Source organism: Caretta caretta, chromosome 4, assembly GCF_965140235.1.
Source record: "Caretta caretta isolate rCarCar2 chromosome 4, rCarCar1.hap1, whole genome shotgun sequence".
NCBI lineage: Eukaryota > Metazoa > Chordata > Testudines > Cheloniidae > Caretta > Caretta caretta.
In genome coordinates, this window is record NC_134209.1 from 140,382,190 (window position 1) to 140,403,669 (window position 21,480).

Genomic DNA, 21,480 nt, shown 5'->3' on the forward strand with positions numbered 1-21,480 from the left:
TTCTGATTTGTGTCCATTTATTCTTTTGCATAGAGACTGCCCGGTTTGGTCAATGTATATGGCAGAAGGGAATTGCTGGCACATGATGGCATATATCGCATCGGTAGATGTTGTCAAGGTTCCTTCCCCACTCTGAACGCTAGGGTACAGATGTGGGGACCTGCATGAAAAACCTCCTAAGCTTATCTTTACCAGCTTAGGTCAAAACTTCCCCAAGGTACAAAATATTCCACCCTTTGTCCTTGGATTGGCCACTACCACCACCAAACAAATACTGGTTACTGGGGAAGAGCTGTTTGGAAACGTCTTTCCCCCCAAAATATTTCCCAAAACCTTGCACCCCACTTCCTGGACAAGGTTTGGTAAAAAGCCTCACCAATTTGCCTAGGTGACTACAGACCCAGACCCTTGGATCTTAAGAACAATGAACAATCCTCTTAACACTTGCACCCCCCCTTTCCTGGGAAATGTTGGATAAAAAGCCTCACCAATTTGCACAGGTGACCACACACCCAAACCCTTGGATCTGAGAACAATGAAAAAGCATTCAGTTTTCTTACAAGAAGACTTTTAATAAAAATAGAAGTAAATAGAAATAAAGAAATCCCCCCTGTAAAATCAGGATGGTAGATACCTTACAGGGTAATTAGATTCAAAACATAGAGAACCCCTCTAGGCAAAACCTTAAGTTACAAAAAAGATACACAGACAGAAATAGTTATTCTATTCAGCACAATTCTTTTCTCAGCCATTTAAAGAAATCATAATCTAACACGTACCTAGCTAGATTACTTACTAAAAGTTCTAAGACTCCATTCCTGGTCTATCCCCGGCAAAGACAGCATATAGACAGACGGAGACCCTTTGTTTCTCTCCCTCCTCCCAGCTTTTTAAAGTATCTTGTCTCCTCATTGGTCATTTTAGTCAGGTGCCAGCGAGGTTATCTTTAGCTTCTTAACCCTTTACAGGTGAGAGGAGCTTTCCCCTGGACAGGAGGGATTTCAAAGGGGTTTACCCTTCCCTTTATATTTATGACAGATGTGCAGGTGAACGAGCCCCTGATGGTGTGGCTGATGTGATTAGGTCCTATGATGGTGTCCCTTGAATAGATATGTGGACAGAATTTGCAACAGGGTTTGTTGCAAGGATAGGTTACTGGGTTAGTGTTTTTGTTGTGTGGTGTGTGGTTGCTGGTGAGTATTTGCTTCAGGTTGGGAGGCTGTCTGTAAGCAAGGACTGGCCTGTCTCCCAAGGTCTGAGAGAGTGAGAGATTGTCCTTCAGAATAGGTTGTAGATCCTTGATGATGCGTTGGAGAGGTTTTAGTTGGGGGCTGAAGGTGACAGCTAGTGGCATTCTGTTACTTTCTTTGTTGGGCCTGTCCTGTAGTAGGTGACTTCTGGGTACTCTGTCAATCTGTTTCTTCACTTCAGCAGGTGGGTATTGTAGTTTTAAGAAAGCTTGATAGAGATCCTATAGGTGTTTGTCTCTGTCTGAGGGACAAGCAAATGTGGTTGTATCTTAGAGCTTGGCTGTAGACAATGGATCATGTGATGTGGTCTGGATGAAAGCTGGAGGCATGTAGGTAAGTATAGCGGTCAGTAGGTTTCCAATATAGGGTAGTGTATATGTGACCATCGCTTATTTGCACTGTAGTGTCCAGGAAGTGGATCTCTTGTGTGGACTGCACTGGTCCAGGCTGAGGTTGATGGTGGGATGGAAATTGTTGAAATCATGGTGGAATTCTTCAAGGGCTTCTTTGCCATGGGTCCAGATGAAGAAGATGTCATCAATGTAGCACAAGTAGAGTAGGGGCGTTAGGGGACGAGAGCTGAGGAAGCGTTGTTCTAAGTCAGCCATAAAAATGTTGGCATACTGTGGGGCCATGCGGGTACCCATAGCAGTGCCGCTGACTTGAAGGTATACATTGTCCCCAAATGTGAAATAGTTGTAGGTGAGGACAAAGTCACAAAGTTCATCCACCAGGTTTGCCATGACATTATCAGGGATACTGTTCCCCCACTACAGCAGAGCAGGCTGGAGAATATGTGTATCCATCTTATTATTTCTCCCCTGCTCTTCCATTTGAGCTAACTTCCCCAACCTGGCTCCATCCTCCCAAGCACCGCAACGGGGAGAAGGGCTGGGGACTGTGATGATGCTGTCCATGGGAGACAGCTGAGGTCACTCAATTAGGGTGAACTGCAAAAAGAATGGGGCAGACAAACCCCAAAAGCTGGTGGATATTCCAATACTTAGATTTACCAAGCCGGCACAAAACAGCTTCTATATTACCTCACTGGTTACTTAGAAGTTCAAATAATGCAGTTCCCTTAAAGTGCCCAGCCTCAGGCCTCCAACCAGACACACATATCAGATAGGAAGATGATTACTGAAAATCTTATTTCATCATATAAAATAAAAGGTTCTTCCAATCCCAAAGGATCAGCCACACACTCAGGTCAAATGACAATTTAGATCTTACCCAAAATACACGCTTATAGCCAATTCTTATAAACTAAACTAAAATTTATTAAAAAAAGAAGAGAGAGAGAGAGAGTTGGTTGAAAGATCAATATACAGACAGACTTGAGTTCAATTTCTTGGGGTCCAGACACATAGCAGAGATGAGTTTGTAGTTGCCAAAAGTCCTTTTAGAAATAGTCCATAGGTTATAGTCCATGTCCGTATTCAGGGTGACTCCAGTCAGTGACTGGGGATCTCAATTCTTATGTCTCAGGGTTTCCCCTTCTTGAAACCGAAAGCAAATCTAAGATGAAGGAGGATCATGTCCCAGGGTTTTTATACATTTCCAGCAGCCTTTTGGCCTGAGAAAACAATAGGCTTAACTTTCTTTCTCCCAAACATCAATGCAATTAGCACAGGGTAATTTATCCATTAACAGTTCAGATACAGGTTACCACAACCTTCAAAAAGATATAGACAATAATACTATTTCACTCAAGTGTCTTCCTAAATATTAATACTCCTTTTTTTGATCTTTGAATCAAAGCCATAGTATAAACAAGACTTGTTTGCTTACATCACAAGACCTGAGCAAACAGCTACCCTTCTATCTCTAACAATGCAGGCTTGCATTTCAAAGCTCTATTCATTTACATATCTTCCTAACAAACCATTAAAGTTCGGCCATGGGTCAGGCTGTGTGTTAATTAACTCTTTCTGTGTCACCTTTCAATGAGATATTATATTACACTCATAACATCAGAGGGACGAACAGCTTTCTGCTCCGCAAGGGCTGGCTTTTTGGGAGGCCAAGCAGGGAGAGGGATGGAGGCCACTGGAGGAGCTCAGCCCGCTGACAGTCAATGGCTTCTAAAAGAAGGGCAAGCAAAAACACTGGTACTTCTTTGCTGCTGGAGAATGCAGATATTGATCCCCCTGCCTCTTGCATGCAAAGCAAGTGTTCTACCACTTGAGCTAATTCCCCTGCCTTGCTTGCAAAGCTCTTGATCCACACATGTCATACCGGAGGCCACACCATCCCTGCACCAGCTGGTGACTCCTTCCAAAAGGGCCCGGCAAGCACTCCATTCCTGTGGGCCAGCTAGCTCAGCTGGTTAGAGCATGGTGCTAATAACGCCAAGGTCATGGGTTCAAGCCCCATGCTGGCCACTCAATGTGCTGGATGGAGAGGGTGACTTCTGCTCTTTTGGCTGACTACTAGGGCTCAGAGAGGCCAAAAGGAGATGGACTGAGTGGCTTGCAGGGAGCAGGCAAGAGCCTTGGTGGGGGAAAAGGCCAGACAGCGCAGGTGCTGGGCAGGGTGAGGGTGACAGCGGGAGGCTCTTTTCCTCCCCTTTCGGGGCTCCTTGCTCAACCTGCTGGCTGAAAGGGACTTGGACCTGGGGAGGGGAGGAGAAGTGGGGCTCACACAGGGTCTCTGGCACAGCATATAGCAAAGTGACCCTGCCTCCACCAGGACAGACACCCACAGACTCACTGTTCCAAACCGAAAAGTCAAGTTGATTGTAAGGAGAGTGATCACTTTAGATAAGCTATTACCAACAGGAGAGTGGGTTTGTTTTGGGGGAGGAGGGGAGGGGAGAAAACCTGGATTTGTGCTGCAAATGGCCCAACTTGATTATCGTACACATTGTAAGGAGAGTGATCACTTTAGATAAGCTATTACCAGCAGGAGAGAGGGGTGGGGGGAGGTATTTTTTCATGCTTTGTGTGTATAAAAAGATCTTCTACACTTTCCACAGTATGCATCCGTTGAAGTGAGCTGTAGCTCACGAAAGCTCATGCTCAAATAAATTGGTTAGTCTCTAAGGTGCCACAAGTCCTCCTTTTCTTTTTGCGACTACAGACTAACACGGCTGTTACTCTGAAACCTGTTCCAAACCAACGCAGCCCTCCCCCCTTTGGCTCTCTCCAGGCTATCTGTGTCCTCTGGTCCACGGCTGCCATGCTGGCTGAGATCAGGAGGCTGTGTGGTTTACATGGTCTCAGCTCAGCTGGTATCACGTGCCCCCCTGTCCCATCTCCTCATTCCCTTCATGGACCCCTGGGATGTGAGCAATTCTGTATTTGAGTGGCACTCCCTCCCAGCCAATCAGCTTTGTGTAGACTAGGAAGGCGGGGGAAAGGGATCACGCCCTAGTGACAGCTCAGCAAGAAAGGGGCAGGTCCCCCCCTACAGCAGATCAGGCTGGAGAATACATGTATCGATCTCACTGCTTCTCCCATGCTCTTCCATTTGAGCTAACTTCTCCAAGCTGTCTCCAGCCTCCCAGCCAGCGCAAGGGGGAGAAGGGCTGGGGACAAACAGCTTTCTGCTCCGCAAGGGCTGGCGTTTTGGGAGGCCAAGCGGGGAGAGGGATGGAGGCCACTGGAGGAGTTCAGGCCGCTGACTGTCAAGGGCTTCTAAAAGAAGGTCCCTTGCCGCTGGAGAATGCGGGCATCGATCCCGCTGCCTCTCGCATGCGAAGCGAGCGCTCTACCGCTTGAGCTAATTCCCCTGTCTTGCAGACAAGCCTCTTGATCCAACCATGTCATACCGGAGACCACACCAGCCCTGTGCCAGCCAGTGACTCCTTCCAAAAGGGTCAGGCAAGCACCTTCTTCCTGTGGGCTGGCTAGCTCAGCTGGTTAAAGCATAGTGCTAATAATGCCAAGGTCATGGGTTCGTGCTGGATGGAGAGGGTGGCTTCTGCACTTTTGGCTGACTGCTAGGGATGAGAAAACCAGATGGGCTGAGCAGCTTGCAGGGAGCAGGCAAGAGCCCTGGTGGTGGAAGGGGCCAGACAGTGCAAGCGCTGGGCAGGGGGAGGCTCCAGCCACTTCCTTTCCTCCTCTCTCTGAGCTCCTTGCTCGACCTGCTGGCTCAAAGGGACTTGGGCCCACGGAGCAGAGGAGAACGGTGAGCTTGGCCAGCTGCCTTCCCAGCTCATAGGAGATGAGGGTTGAGCTGGCAGCCAGGGAAGCAAAATCGCAGGGCTGCTGGCTTTCCCGCATTGTCCCCAATGGGTTGGCCTGATGGCCCCAATTCTTGCTGGCCGCCATCTCCACCCAAATGTACCCAAGAGTGGATCATGCTCTCCAGCCCAAGTCACAGAGGAAGGCTTAATACTCGGCACCCCAAGCTAGGGGAGAGGCTTCAGAGTTGGCCTGCACAGGGTGAGCTTGGGAGTTCCCTGGACCCCATCCTCCCACCGACCGCAGGCAGCCCCCCAAGCCCACACTGGAGCCCAGAACTCAGACAGGAAGGAGCAGGAGGAGCACTCTGCCCTGGGGCACCACCACTCTAAGGCAGCTTGAGTTGCTTTCTCTTCTACCCAGGGGTGGCAGGTTTGTAGAAATTTTGGTGGTGCCCAGATCCCTCCTGCCCCAAACTCTGCCCCCGACCTTCCTAAGTCTGGGAGGGAGTTTGGGTTGGGGGGAGGAGGTCTGGGGTACAGGCCCTGGGCTGGGGATTAGGGTGCAGGAGGGGTGCAGGGTGCAGGCTCTGGGATGGAGTTTGGGTGCTGGGTGCAGGCTCCAGGCTGGGGCAGGGGGTGGGGGTGCAGGCTCTGGACTGGGAGTGTAGGAGGGGGTGAGGGGTGCAGGCTCTGGGAGGGAGTTTGGGGGCAGTAGAGGGTGTGTGGAAAGGGGGAGAGGTGCAGGCTCTGGGAGGGAGTTTGCGGATAGGAGGGGGTGCAGGGGTGAGGGCTATGGGGCTGAGGATGAGAGGTTTGGGGTGTGGGGGGGATGAGGGCTCTGGCTGGGGCTGGAGTTGAGGGGTTTGGGGAGTTGGAGAGGCTCAGGGCTAGGGCGGAAGGGCAGGGTAAGGCAGCCTGCCCTGCCATTAGTGAATGTGGGGAACTAGGACCCTGCGGCAGCAGTTGATGCGGGGAGCCGGCAGAGCAGAGTCAGCATGAGCTGCAGGTTCCAGGGCCGGGGGAGGTGAGCCGGGGCAGCAAGTGGGGGCCAGGGGACACTCTGGGGAGGTGTGTGGGGGGTGGCAGACAGGGCCGGGGAAGAGACCCGGCCCCAAACATTGGTGGAGCCGGGCCCCTGGGCCCTGAATATTGCTGAAGACCGGGCACCATGAGTGTATATAACTCACTGCCCCTACTTCTACCCCTTTTCTCCCAAATTCTGCTGGCCTCACAGGAGCCATCCCTGGGACACAGGGAAGACGCAGGCACGGGACTCTACCTAGCGGAAACAAAATGCACATACCAAGAGTTTATCACAGGCTATTGAAGCACTGTAGAAACCCCACTCAGATGCATTGACGCAGCTAAACTTTACTTCCAAGGGCCCTACGTGTGCAGAAAGCCAACTTTCTTGTGAAAAATTCTCCTCTTTCGGCTGCTCCAAATGGGAAAACACACACACTGAAACCCCCAAACAGTCCTAATGCTCCCAATCGAAAAAGAAAGGAAAGAAAAACTAACAACTATTTCCCCATGCTAATTTCTCCCCCCTACTGTTATTCACCCCTTCTTTTCAACTGTTTGAATTGAACCACCCTGATTACCACTACAAAAGTGATTTTTCCTCCTGCTGATAATAGCCCACTTTAATTGAATTGTCTCGTTAGAATTGGTTAAGGCAACTCCCATCTCTTCATGTACTCTGTATATATATCATCTTCTTACTATATTTTCCACTCCATGCATCTGATGAAGTGGGTTTTAGCCCATGAAAGCTTATGCCCAAATAAATTTGTTACATTCTACTCTGATAGTGGCCTCAATACCTCCCTACTGATCTTTTACCAGCCATCAGGAGCATGGATCTCACATGCCAGAGCCTGTAGATCCTCCAGAGCTTTGGAGAGTGACCTTTGGTGATACTGAACCAGAGAACACTCTGCTGCATAGAGGCAGAAAAACCCGTTCAAATTCAAGTGATTGTATCTGCAGATGAATCTGACAATTCCTCACAATGGGACACACTCTGTTACAGAATGCAACAACCCAGACTAAGTAGATTTTTATTGGCCACCCACTGGTCAGGGCTTTGGCCTTGTGGGTACAATGGCTCAGGTTCACCTTCAGCACAACCACAGTGTAAGCTTCTCAGGGTTCCCTCCCCATTCTGAACTCTAGGGTACAGACGTGGGGACCCGCATGAAAGACCCCCCTATGTTTATTTCTACCAGCTTAGGTTAAAAACTCCCCAGGCACAAATTCTCCCTTGTACCTTGGGCTTAAGTAACTGCCACCACCAAGTGATTTAACTAAGAACCAGGGAAAAGGACCACTTGGAGTTCCTCTTCCCCCAACAATCCCCCCAAGCCCTTACACCCCCTTTGCTGGGGAGGCTTGAGAATAATATCCTAACCAATTGGTTAAAAAATCAAAGACCCAAACCCCTGGGTCATGGAACAATGGAAAAATCAGTCAGGTTCTTAAAAGAGGGATTTTATTTAAAAAAAAAGAAAGGTAAAAATCACCTCTGTAAAATCAGGATGGAAAATACTTTACAGGGTATTCAGATTCAAAACACAGAGGATCCCCCTCTGGGCAAAATCTTAAAGTTACAGAAAACAGGAATAAACCTCCCTCTTAGCTCAGGGAAAATTCACAAGAAGACAAAAAGATAAACTAATCCGCCTTGCCTGGCTTACCTATACTGGTTGCAATATTGGAGACTTGGATTGGGATGGGTTGGAGAAGATGGATTTCTGTCTGGCCTCTCTCAGTCCTAGGAGAGAACCCCCACACAAAACAAAGAGCACAACCAAAACCTTCCCCCCACCTCCCAAGATTTGAAAATATCTTCTTTCCCCATTGGTCCTGTTGGTCAGGTGCCAACCAGGCTATTTGAGCTTCCTAACCCCTTACAGTTAAGGAGGCTACCCTTAGCTGTATGTTTATGACAAAGCTATAAAAATGCTTTAGCTCTAAAGAAAAGGAGTACTTGTGGCACCTTAGAGACTAACCAATTTATTTGAGCATGAGCTTTCGTGAGCTACAGCTCACTTCATCAGATGTATACCGTGGAAACTGCAGCAGACTTTATATACACACAGAGAATATGAAACAATACCTCCTCCCACCCCACTGTCCTGCTGGTAATAGCTTATCTAAAGTGATCAACAGGTGGGCCATTTCCAGCACAAATCCAGGTTTTCTCACCCTAACCTGGATTTGTGCTGGAAATGGCCCACCTGTTGATCACTTTAGATAAGCTATTACCAGCAGGACAGTGGGGTGGGAGGAGGTATTGTTTCATATTCTCTGTGTGTATATAAAGTCTGCTGCAGTTTCCACGGTATACATCTGATGAAGTGAGCTGTAGCTCACGAAAGCTCATGCTCAAATAAATTGGTTAGTCTCTAAGGTGCCACAAGTACTCCTTTTCTTTTTGCGAATACAGACTAACACGGCTGTTCCTCTGAAACCTGTCATTAGCTCTAAAGGAGTGAGTTTGTGTGTATATAACTGCTACCTACTGGATGTGACAAGAACTGCTCAACCACAATGTGGCATGTTCTTTACAAACACTGTACAGCAGGTGTGGAATCCTTACATGGCGGTGAGTATTTACCAACTACTGGCATGAGTAAACACTCACCAAAATGAGCAGGGATTGTACGATCCAGCCCCATGTCTATAACAGCTAACATATGCCCCTTACATTTTAGTGGCAGGAGCCAGAGCATTTTGGAGCAGGTGAACCTGTATTGTTTTGCAATGCTGCCATACATGTGTATTATAGTCCTGGGGGAATTCTGCACCACTGCACAAGCGCAGAATTTATGTCCCCTGTGAATGTCTTTGCTTCCCCTCAGAAAAAGGGCTTTCTGACAGGGAAGCAAAGGGAAGCCAGAAGAGCGGTCATGTGACCCTCACCAGCAGTATGTTTTGCGTGGCCAGGGCAGCAGGCAGAGAGGTAAATACCTGTGGGGCAGGGGGCAGGACTGGGGAAGACACGGTTGGTGGTTCCTACTCTGTGCCAGACTCAGCTGCTAGTCCTGGCTCAGCTGGAGAGGATGGGACTTCTTCTTCTTCTACATGACATCCGGGGCCAGGTCAGACCCACCCCCAGATTTCTCCCACAGCTGCAGGAAGCTCTGAAAACTCTCCCCCTGCCCCCATTGCTCCTCAGCTGCAGGGAGAGGGATCCCTGTGCAGGGAGCTGTTCCCCCATCCACCCAACCCCCATGCATCCAGACCTCCTCATACCCAAACCCTCCTACTGAACTTCACCTCCCTGCACTCAGAACCTCCCTGATGAGCCCCACTCCCCCTGCACCTGGACCACCCCGACAAGCCACCCGCACCTGGATCCTTACCCCACCAAGCCCAAACCAGCTGCACCTGGATCCCCACCCCACTGAGCCCCACTCCCCCAGCATCTGGACCCCCCACTGAGTCCCCCACATCCAGACCCCCCTTGCTGAGCCCCAAGCATGTTCACCAGGTTCCCCCTGCAGAACCATTACAATTGCACCCAGAACACCCCAGCAAGCCCCTGTGCATCTAGATCCCTCTCCATACCCATATCCCCCACTGAGCCATCCATACTCAGATTGCCCCACACAGAACCCTCTCAACCCACACCTGAATTCCTCCACACTTGGATCCTGCCTTGCTGAGCCTGCCTCCCCGCATCTGGTGCGCCTGGCATGGAGGGGCAGGGCCCTGAGGTGTTTCTGGGGCAGGCCCGGTCCTTGCGCTGTGTCAGCATTGGGTGCAGGCTCACCGCTGAGTCCGTGTCCGGTGATTGGGGGGAACTGCACAGTGATCACCTACCTCTGCAGCCAGTGGCCTGTGCTCCCCAGTGCCATGCTGGAGCCTCCACATTTATTTGACAAACAAAATTTGCAGATTCTTAAAGTATTGTGTGCAGAATTTTGAATTTTTTGGCGCAGAAGGCAATCAGGAGTAGTATTACAGCCTTCTCCTGTACTGAAACAGAACAATTCAGTTACATCTCAAAGGCCCAGTACAGCTCACACCTCACGGATATTCTCTTCTAACTCATGTGATGGGGGCCTTTGTTTTTGGAAAAAGAGAATTTTGGCTCTCGGCTGTTTGCAAATTCACTGCAACAAGCAAAGGTGTGTAGCTTAACGACAACTGTGAAGTGCTTAGATTGCCACACATTTGTTACAATAGATGTAGCAACTGGGACTTTTAAAAATTGTTATTTTACTGCTTTTCACAAGAAAGGATGCAAATTGGAGGTATTGAATTCATCTGCTCTAGCCGATAACCAATTCAATGTTTCTGCCCACCCCTAAATCACCTTTCCATTGGAATTCTAGAAACCCTCCAGCAATCTTAGTCTTTATGATCCTCAGACTAAGGAGAGGAGTACTTGTGGCATCTTAGAGTCCTCCTTTTCTTTTTGCGAATACAGACTAACACGGCTGCTACTCTGAAACCTGTCAGACTAAGGAGAGTCAGCAGTTTTCTTCCTCGGTCTCTGCTCTTTCAGTGGTAGTGCTGTAAATGGAATAGCTATAATCAGTGAGCCCTTACCCAGCTGGACTTGGAAACACTAAAGCAGAGAATCAGATATAACACATTGAAAACACCAAGGCAGCTGCCAACTCCTATTTTCTTTGTGACACTGATCATAACTCCTCCTCCTCGGTGCATTTGAATTTCATCTTTTTTTATTTACAGAAAACATGTTAATTCCAGGCGCATTGTGTGATATCCAGTTGAGAGCAGGACAAGCTTAGTCCTTTCTATTCAATAAAGCCACTTTCTTTCAAACGACTTTAAATGGTACAGCTTCTCTGTATTGCCTTGGCAACAAATGACACATGCCAGCTTGGTAAAACTTCCTCTTAAGGTTGAACAATCTCCAATGTGTCCAAGTGCAAGACAACTAGGAGTGAAAATAATGGAGTGTTACTAGCGCAATGCCTTCCCCCACATCAGTTTTCCCTTAGACCCTGTTTCAATGCCACAGTTCCCATGTGAATTGCTCTCCTGCACACATTCAAGAGCTGAGATTTGAAGTATGGCTACAGACATACTATCTGTTTAGATGTTATATCAACAGCTTGTAAAGTATACGTCTTGTCCCCCAGTAGTGGCTGGTTTACAAGAGAAGGTAACAGCCAGCTACTGCTGCTAGCTAGTGGAATTACTCCTTTAGTCCAAGTGGCAAAGATCTGTGCTTTTATGCTGAAGGCTCAGGGTGATGGGTTGGGTCACAGAAACCCTCTTGGGACTGCCACCTGATGTGCTGAGACTACCTCTGAGCCCATTTGCCCTCCCAGCTTGGGACTTCAATACCTTGCCTGGTTGTGCCAGACATGCTAGCCTGCTACAGACACAGACCCAGGTCTGAACCATGTCCCCCAAAAGCTGCAGGCTTAACTGAAAACAGCTTAAGAAGTGCTCCTGTCTCCAACACCCAGATACCCAGTTCCCATGGGATCCAAACCCCAAATAAATCTGTTTTACTGTGTATAAAGCTTATACAGGGTAAACTCATAAATGGTTCGCCCTCTGTAACACTGATAGAGAGAGATGCACAGCTGTTTGCTCCCTCAGGAATTAATTACTTGCTCTGCGTTAATTCATAAGTAAAAAGTGATTAAATATAAAAAGTAGGATTTAAGTGGTTTCAAGTAATAACAGACAGAACAAAGTAAATTCCAAGCAAAATAAAACAAAAACACACAAGTCTAAGCCTAATACAGTAGGAAACTAAATGCAGGTAAATCTCACCCCCAGAGATGTTCCAATAAGCTTCTTTGACAGACTAGACTCCTTCCTAGTCTGGGTCCAGCAATCACTCATACCCCCGTAGTTACTGTTCTTTGTTCCAGTTTCTTTCAGGCAACTCTTTGGGGTGGAGAGGCTCTCTCTTGAGCTAGCTGAAGGCCAAATGGAGGGGTTTCCCAGGGCCTTATATAGTCTCTCTCTTGTGGGTGGAAACCCCTTGTGTTCTCCTGTGCAGAATCAGAGCTACAAGATTGAGTTTTGCAGTCACATGGGGAAGTCACATGTCCATGCATGACCCAGTTCTTTACAGGCCAACGCCATTGTTTACATGTTAGTTTGAACCTTCCCAGGAAAGCTCAGATGTGGACTGGCATCTCTCAAGGTCCATTGTTAGCTAAGTACTCCCAATTACTTGAATAACCCCTTCACAGTATGTTGACCAAATCTGCCTTATGTACTTCCTACAGCAAACACTTTAAATACAAGCATAGAGACAACACTCATAACGTCAGATGTAAAAATGATACATGCATATGAATAGGATAAATACATTCAGTAGAACATAACCTTTGCAAAGATATGTTACATGGCATATCAAGCATAAAACATATTCCAGTTATGTCATATTTACATCCATAAGCATATTTCTATAAAGCATTATGGGGTGCAACATCACACTCAGAGTTCAAACTCTGCTGATGATCTATGCCAGGTGGTCATCACATCATTGTGACATGCTGGGGTCAGGGTGTAATCCAGACCAGTGAGGCACTGTGTCACCACTACCCTGCAACCTTGGGTGCCTTGCAATACTTGGCTGCAGTAGCTCCCACCTGGGATGCTCACAAGCAGCCTTCCAGCGTGCCAGTCACATCCTGAGTGTCTGTGTGCAACTGCAGCCTGCCAGCCACACTTCAGTTACACTCTGGCTTTTACCAACTTTGGTTACCTCTTCTGGGTGATCCCACCACACTCCCAGTCCGGGATGTTCCCCCAAATGTGTACGTCTTGTACTGTCCAGCCCTTTCCTGGACAGTTCAAATGTGTTATGTACATTATTCCTTTAAAGGAATAATATATACTAGCGTACCACCTTAAATGGAGTTACCCAAACAATTTAATTTAAACACACTGGATTAGATAAAACAATAAAGCAAGTTGATGTAATTATAAAAAGATAGATTTTAAGTGAGTACCAGCAATGAGTCAGAGTCAGACATGGTTACAAGAAAAACAAAGATACAATACTGGATTTAAAGCAAAATTTCTCATCACATACTTCCAACAGCATTACTGACCAAACACTTCAGATCAGGACTCCACCCCCAAAGTACAACAGCTGTTTCCTTTGTCTTCTCGGGTGCAGAGAGTGTGATGGACAGGAAGAGAGAGAGGGGTGTCTTAGCATGTTTGCCCCTCCTTTTTATAGTTTCAGTCCCTCTTTGAAAAGCATGCCCATCTGATAACCAAGAGCGTAGGTGCCATATTCTTCTGGCACAGGTGGGTGCTCGATCCCTCCCGCCCCGACTCCATCCCTGCCCCACCCCCTCCCACCCTACCCCCATTCCAACCCCTTCCCCAAAGTCCCCACATCAACTCCACCCCCTTCCTGCCCCTATTGGACTCCTTCTCCAAATCCCCGCCCCTGCCCCGCCTCCTCTCTTGATCGCACCGCGCTCCCACTCCTCCCTCCCGGAGCTTGTTGTTCTGCAAAACAACTGTTTTGCAGTGGCAAGGGCTGGGAGGAGAAGTGGGGACTCAGTGCACTCAGGGGAGGAGGCAGAGGTGAGGTGAGCTGGGGTGGGGAGCTTGGCTATTGGCGGGTGCATAGCACCCACGGAGTTGGTGCCTATGACCAAGAGGCAGGGTGCTGGTGGAGGAAGAAGACCTCATGCTCTTTCTCTGCTAACAAGCAGATCTTTGTCTCTGCCCGCCTTTCTTGCCAAAGACTGGCCACTTCATAGGTGATGGCCCATCAGCTTTGTTGACGCTTGCCTGCATCAGCTTGCCCTTTGTCTCTGAGAAACTAGTTTAAACATTCCCCAGACTTATCTGGGAAACACACTTCAGTCATGATTTCAGCTTATGTTCATAACTTTACACATAATGTTCTTACATGCATTTTACCATGATATCACTGATCAGCAAATTGTGAGTTTTCAAATTGTACCTCACAAGACATGCCTTGTACAAAGATTATTACAAAAGTGTATAGGGTGTGAATACAGGGGTCCATTCCATCATAATCATCTCTACAAAATAGCTACATAAAATAACCCTTGCTTTCCTCTTGTACTACATGAGTCAGCAGTTCCAAAGTAATAGTGCTTTTGGCTTTTTATGACTGGTTCTCTAGGTTCCCATTAAAAATGAGCATCTGTGCTGGGTCAATTACCCACTCCAATAACCTTCGGGCAACTGCCAGCTTTGCCTGAAACAAAAATGGTTCAATTCCCCACTGGTGGAAAGAATGGAGGTGGCGGTATGGGGAGGGCAGGAGGCAGGTAGGGGGACAAGGTGGTAAAACTAAGAAACAAAAGTCAGGGCTTAGAAGAAGTCAAAAATAAACCAACTAAAATAAGTGGGCCTTGTAGTATCTTTATGGGCATTTGGAGAGATAGCATATTCTACAGTATATTCTGAATTGAATAGTCAAATCTATTTCTGAATGACTAAATGAACTGGGCTAATGTAGTTAAAGTCATGAGTTCACCTGTGCCGCAGTTATTTGGGCTTTTTCAAGGTTTACTGAAAGAAAATAGAACATCTATCACAAATCCATCCAGATAGACACAATATTAACTACAAAAATCTACCTGCCATGAAAACTAAGTCCTCCCCTCTTCATCAGTATCCTGTGTGAAATAGGATAGGCTTTCCCTAGTCTATTTCCAAGTGACCTGAAGGTCAATAAATTCAACTTCTGTTGGACCAAAAGTGGTGGTGGTGGTGGGACGTGAATTCCAGAGTCAAAGGTCCCCTCACTGAAAATGTTATCCCTCCAGTCCCAATTCATGATTCTAAGGAACAGTAGGAGGGAAAACAGCAGAATAAAGACAATGAACTTCAAGAAAGCAGAATTTAGCAAAAATCAGATAATTGGAAGGTAAGATCTTGTGGGAAGCAAATCTAATGGGGGAAAAAAAAGAGACCAGGGAGCTGGCAGTTTTTTAAAGAGACATTATTAAGGACACAAGAGCAAGCTATCCCAATGCGTAGTAAAGACAGGAAGTATGGTCAGAGATCACTGCAGCTTAACTAGGAGATCTTCAGTGACCTGACACTCAAAAAAGAGACACACAAAAAGTAGAAATTAGCTCAAATTATGAATGATGACTATTAAAAAACAGAACAAGCATGTAGGGACAAAATTAGAAAGGCCAAGGCAACAAATGAGATTAAAATATCTAGCGACTGTGACAGGGTATACCTGCTGGAGGCCCTGAAGTCCAACTACACCCCTTCCCAGGAAGAAGCAGAGAAGGGGAGTCCTCCGGGTCTGCCTCATGGAAACAGCCAATCAGAGCTCAGCAAGCAGAGATAAGAGGAGCTTCAGGGCCTTAGCAGATCAATTCCTAGCTAGGGCAAGGAAGGGTGCTCTGGCCAAAGGCACTTGATGGGCTGCATTTGCTAAATCCAAGAGCAAGAGAATCTGAAAACTCTAACCCTAAGGTAACAGGTAAAGGGACTAGGTGGGAAGAAACCCAGAGAATGCAGCAGCAACTAATTAAAGGAAGCAGTATATGGCTTCTGTTTATAGAGTCCCTGGATTGGAACTTGGGTTCCCCTTCATCCCCCAGCCACTAACAAAGTGGCCTAGCCCCAAGAAGAGACAAGGTTTCTTTAGAAGCCTGAGCGAAGTGTTGGATTTATAGGGCCCAGAGATGGGGCTGAAAAACCTGGTGAGGGCAAACAGTTTGGTGAACTCTTTGCTACCCTGAAAGGGGTCCATTTTGACGGTGTGACTTGGCTGGGTGGGTGAGCCACTGAAGATCTGTTTAGCAAGGTCTGCAACCTACAGCGGGTGCCAAAAATGGGGGAAAGATTGCAATACCACACTCCTCCACTAGGAGGCACTTAGGAGGTGAGTGCATCCCAGGGATATAAACGGTAACAAGAAAACATTTTAGAAGTACATGAGAAGTAAGAGGAAGACCAAGGACAGGGTAGGGCCATTACTCAATGAGAAGGGAATGTACTAGCAGGAGTGTTGTAAGCAAGACGTGAGAAATAATTCTTCTACTCTTCTCAGCACTGGTGAGGCCTCAAGTGGAGTATTGTCTCCATTTCTGGGCACCATACTTCAGGAAAGATGTGGACAAGTTGGAAAAAGTCCACAGGAGAGCAACAAAAATGATTAAAGGTCTAGAAAACATGACCTATGAGGAAAGCTTAATAAAAGGGGGTTATTTAGTCTGGAGAAGAGAAGACTGAGGGGGGACATGATAAGTCTTGAAGTATGTAAAAGGTTGTAATGTAAAGAGGAGGGTGATAAATTGTTCTCCTTAACCACTGAGGACAGGACAAAGAGTAATGGGCTTAAGCAGAAGCGTGGGAGATTTAGCTTAGACATTAGGAAAGAATTCCTGTCAGGGTAGTTAAGCACTGGAACAAAATACGTAGGGAGGTTGTGGAATCTCTATCATGGGAGGTTGTTAAGAACAGGTTAGACGAGGGGTTGGCAACCTTTTAGAAGTGGTGTGCCGAGTCTTCATTTATTCACTTTAATTTAATGTTTTGCATGCCAATAATACATTTTAACATCTTTTAGAAGGTCTCTCTCTACAAGTCTATACATTATATAACTAAACTATTGTCATATGTAAACAAGGTTTTCAAAATGTTTAAGAAGCTTCATTTAAAATTAAATTAAAATGCTGATCTTACGCTGCCGGCCCGCTCAGCCCGTTGCTGGCCTGGGTTTCCATTCAGGTAGGCCGGCAGTGGGCTGAGCGGGGCCGGCAGCCGGGACCCCGGCTGGCAAGGGGCAGACAGCCAGAACCCCAGACTGGCAGTGGGCTGAGCAAGGCCAGCGGCCAGGACCTCCAGACTGGCAGCGGGCTGAGCGGCTCAGCCTGCTGCCACTCAGCCTGCTGTCGGTCTGAGCTTCCATCCGCCGGCTCCTGCCAGCCAGGGTCCCGGCTGCTGGCCCTGCTCAGCCCGCTGCCAGTCTGGAGTCCCAGCCCTGTCCACATGGAGTAGGTATCTACCTTCTATCTGGTTCTAGTCATTCTCTTCCTCTCTCTGCACTGAGATGAGGGTGGGAGTGCACTGAGCACAGGGCTGGGGGTGAAGGAGCAGGCTGGGGGTTGGGGTGCAGGGTCTGGCCAGGAGCTAGAATGAGGGAGGGGGCTCAGGGTTGGGGCAGGAGGTTTGGGTGTGGAACACTTACCTGGGCAGCTCCCATTTGGTGCTAGGGGTGCAGGTGGGAATGGGGGTGTGTGTGAGCAGGAGCTCCCGTTTGGTGCTCAGGGTGGGAGTGGGGATGTGGGGGGTGCAAGAGTCAGGGCATCGGGTGTGGGGGGGCTGGGTATGTGTGGGGGGTTCAAGAGTCAGGGCAGGGGGTGTGTGAGGAGGGTGCAGGAGTCAGGGCAGGGGGCTGGGTATGTGTGGGGGTGTGCCGGAGTCAGGGCAGGGGTTGTGGGGAGGGTGCAGGGGTCAGGGCACAGGGCTGGGTGTGTGTGAGGAGGGTTCAGGCATGAGGGCAGAGGGCTGGGAGTGTGTAAGGGGGGGATGTAAGGGTCAGGGCAGAGGGCTGGAGGTGTGGGCTGGGGTAGTGGGGGTCCTTCCCTGTAGGAAGGGCCATCAGCTGATCGGCCGCAGGAAGGGAGAGAAGGAGGGGCAGGAACCCAGCACGCTGGGGGAAGCGGCAGGGGGAGGGGGAAGCTTGCCTGCCCTACAAGGAGAGAACAGTGGGCAGAGGGTGGAAAAGAGTGGACCGGGCAGGATTTTTAGTGGCACGCTGCTGTCTGCCCGGGTCTGGCAGATAGCAGCGTGCCATTAAAAATTGGCTCGCATGCCATGTTTGGCACGTGTGCCATAGGTTGCCGACCCCTGGGTTAGACAAACACCTGTCAGGGATGGTGCAGATAATACTTAGTCATCTCTCAGCACAGGGGACTGGACTAGATGATCTATCAAGGTCACTTACAGTCCTACATTTCTAGGATTCTATAAAACTCTGAAATTACTAGCTTTGGACAGTTTACGGTAGACCTTCACATTGTTTTAAGTTTGCAGTGTTATAGCTGTTTGGTCCCTTGGAGAAACAAGATGGGTGAGGTTATATCTTTTATTTTATTTTTCATTATTTTAATGCATTCTTTATCAGAGAATTTTCTAAAGTTCATTAAAATGGTTATTTATTTAAGGGCTTTCTAGATTCCACCACAAATTATTTTTGTGGACTCTAAGAGGTTTTGGATCTCTCTCATTCTTATCCATACAACACCATTGGGAATTGGTGGAAGTCCCATCACTGCAATCTTTTAAAAGGAGACTGAACAAAGGCTTGAGGATAATTTTACAGATGACAATTATGAATTGTCAGGGCATGGATAAAGACGAACCAATAGTTCTTACTTAGCTATCATTTCTATGGATTCATAACCACAGTGGAGTTGCACAAATATAACTGTATCCTGAAGCTGGCTGAAAATACAGCAGTCAAAATATTGGTGTTTTGAACATCTAAAGTTTTCTTTTAGATTCCAGCTGATACTCTCTGCAATTCACATAAAGGGACCTGCAGCAACATCAATTAACACCTATACAATTTCCTTACAAATTAGGTTCCTAAATATTTAATATAACTGTGGTCTTTTTGAAACCCTCTGTTTATAAAAATCAACTTCAGTCCTGCTGTGATGATTACCTGATTCAAAATTAAGTCTCTTGTGAAAGACTGAATACAGAAATTCAGAATTCTTAGAACCTGCCACTTAAAATGAAATATCACAACCATTATTCGCCATATCCTATAATATGGATCTTCCTCTTTCTTAACACTTGGAGAATCCGAGAAGGACTCTTAACCTCATGTCTATCGATTGTTTTAACTTTATAAACAGTATTGTTTGGTGTAAAAATGACTGTTTCCTACGAAGTTTTACTGCTTGCCTGCAAAGTGTGTCAGATCTTCTGCTGTGTCAACATCATTTTTGGACAACCAGTTTTTCCTCTCATTTTCTAAAGGAAGTTCTATGCCATGACTGTGGCTCCCATCTGACAAAGCACTTAACTTTATTAGTTAAGCACATGCTTAACTTTAGGTACCTGACTACTCTCATTGACCTCCTGTGTTTAACAAGCAAGATCAGACCGATTATTGGAGGGAGGGAGTTTAGTAGGCAGACACCATCCACCAAGACAGCCTGCCCACATTGATTTTCCTAGCCTATTAACTTCAAGGGGACTATTCCCACACTTAAAGTTAAGCATAAATTTAAGTGCTTTGTTTAATCAGGGCTTGCAGGCACAAATAAATTTCAGATTGGAATTAAGGTGCAACTTTTTAACAATGAGGGTAATTAACCATTGGAACAATTTAAGGGTGTTTGTTAATTCATCATCACTAGCAATTTTTAAATCACAATTGGATTTTTTTCCCTGCTCTAGTTCAAAGAATTATTTTGGGGAAACTCTGTGGCCTGTGTTATACAGCAGGTTAGACAAGTAGATTATAGTGGAACCTTCTGACCTGGGAATATCTGAATCATAACACTGTGGTCTCAAAGAGGATTCTGCCCCAAACTAATTAATGGATCTGATCAGCGAATGGGGGAAATCAACATGGGCAGGCTGTGTTTGGGGCAGGGTTCATGACTATGAAATGCCCTCCTTCCAAAGATCCATCTGAGATAATGTTTCTTGGTCTTCAGACTATGCAGCACAAGTCTCATCTTTGTAGCCAAGCCTCTGATTCCTTGCAGACACTTTTCTTTCTTCGTCACACTTCTGTTTTATTTAGTTGTTTATGCCTATTACCCATAATTAAGGCTTCGTGTCTGTCACGGAGGTCACGGATTCCGTGACCTCCATGACTTTTTCCCCAGAGCCCAGTCTGGCTGGCTCGGGAGTTGGGTGCAGGGTGGCGCTTGCCTGCGGGGTCTCCCTGGAAATGGCTGGCATGTCCCTGCAGCTCCTAGGCAGAGGGGCCAGGGGGCTCTGCATGCTACCCCTGCCTGCAGGCATTGCCCCCACAACTCCCATTGGCTGTGGTTCCTGGCCAATGGGAGCTGTGGAGCTGGGGCTCGTGGCAGATGCAGCGCGTGGAGCCCCCCTGATCTTCCCTCTCCCGAGGAGCTACAGGGACATGGTCACTTCCAGGGAGCTGCGCGGGGCTGAGTAGAGAGCCTGCCAGCCTTCCCAAGCATCACCCCCCCAGCACCAGCTGAGGTCCTGAGCCACCCACTCAGAACCTGCGGCACCTCCGGACCATGCACCCGCAGCCCCCCGGCCCAAGTTTTAGTTAGGGGTATATAGTACAAGCCATGGACAGGTCACGAGCCATGAATTTTTGTTTACTGCCCATGATTTTTACTCAAAATACCCGTGACTAAAACATAGCTTTATCCATAATTGCCAGAGTAGTGAGAATGCTACTCGTGACTGACTGAAGGAATGGGCAGCTGGTCTCTTTTCACAATGTTTTTGTGTGTGGCATCTCAGCTTTTGTTAGTATTCAGTGACAATATCTGCCATGCTTGTATGTGGGATATTGAATTTGTAGAAGACCAAGTGTCTTTATTTTCTTGATTTGAATTTCTGGAATGAATGGATGGCTTGGATCAAAATATACATGAGTCATCCATCGGAAAATGAAACATTTTTCTTTCAAGAAAATGTATTCTTGTCTTGTATTGTGTGACTGTCCTAGCAGCAATTGCAGGATGATAACTGGCAGATGTAAATAGATAGTCAATTCAAACTGCTCTGCTGAAGATCAGCTCAGCCATTCTTTTGTATGCAGATGGGGTTGGAGATGACATCTGCTAACTTGCACCAATTTTGTAAATTCCTTGCCTTGTTCCTTAATTACATATTCATCAGTTATGACCTTACACCTATACTCCTGGTCAGAGATTTGCCATTCAAAGTTTGTTTTTGTTGTTTTTTTTTTTTTATAGAAAATACAGTTTCGGCAAAATCTCAGTTTTGTCAGTGGTTTTTTTTTTTCTATTTGACCCAAATTTAAACATTTTGGTTTGAACAGAATCAGAACATTTCATTTTGGGTCAGTTCAATATTAATTTTTTTCTGCCTGAGCTGCCATGGTTCCTCATGGTAGTTGTAGCTAGTGTGGCTCATGCCCCCCTTCTGCTTATCCTGCCA

General features: G+C 47.2%; 2 non-coding genes across 2 annotated transcripts; one reads left to right on the top strand and one right to left on the bottom strand.

Annotated features, from left to right (window-relative positions):
- Positions 1–3,560: 3,560 nt before the first annotated feature.
- Positions 3,561–3,634, top strand: TRNAI-AAU (transfer RNA isoleucine (anticodon AAU)). Its single transcript has one exon. It is a non-coding gene; the product is annotated as a tRNA-Ile (tRNA).
- Positions 3,635–4,910: 1,276 nt separating this feature from the next.
- Positions 4,911–4,983, bottom strand: TRNAA-CGC (transfer RNA alanine (anticodon CGC)). Its single transcript has one exon. It is a non-coding gene; the product is annotated as a tRNA-Ala (tRNA).
- Between the last annotated feature and the right edge of the window lie 16,497 nt (positions 4,984–21,480).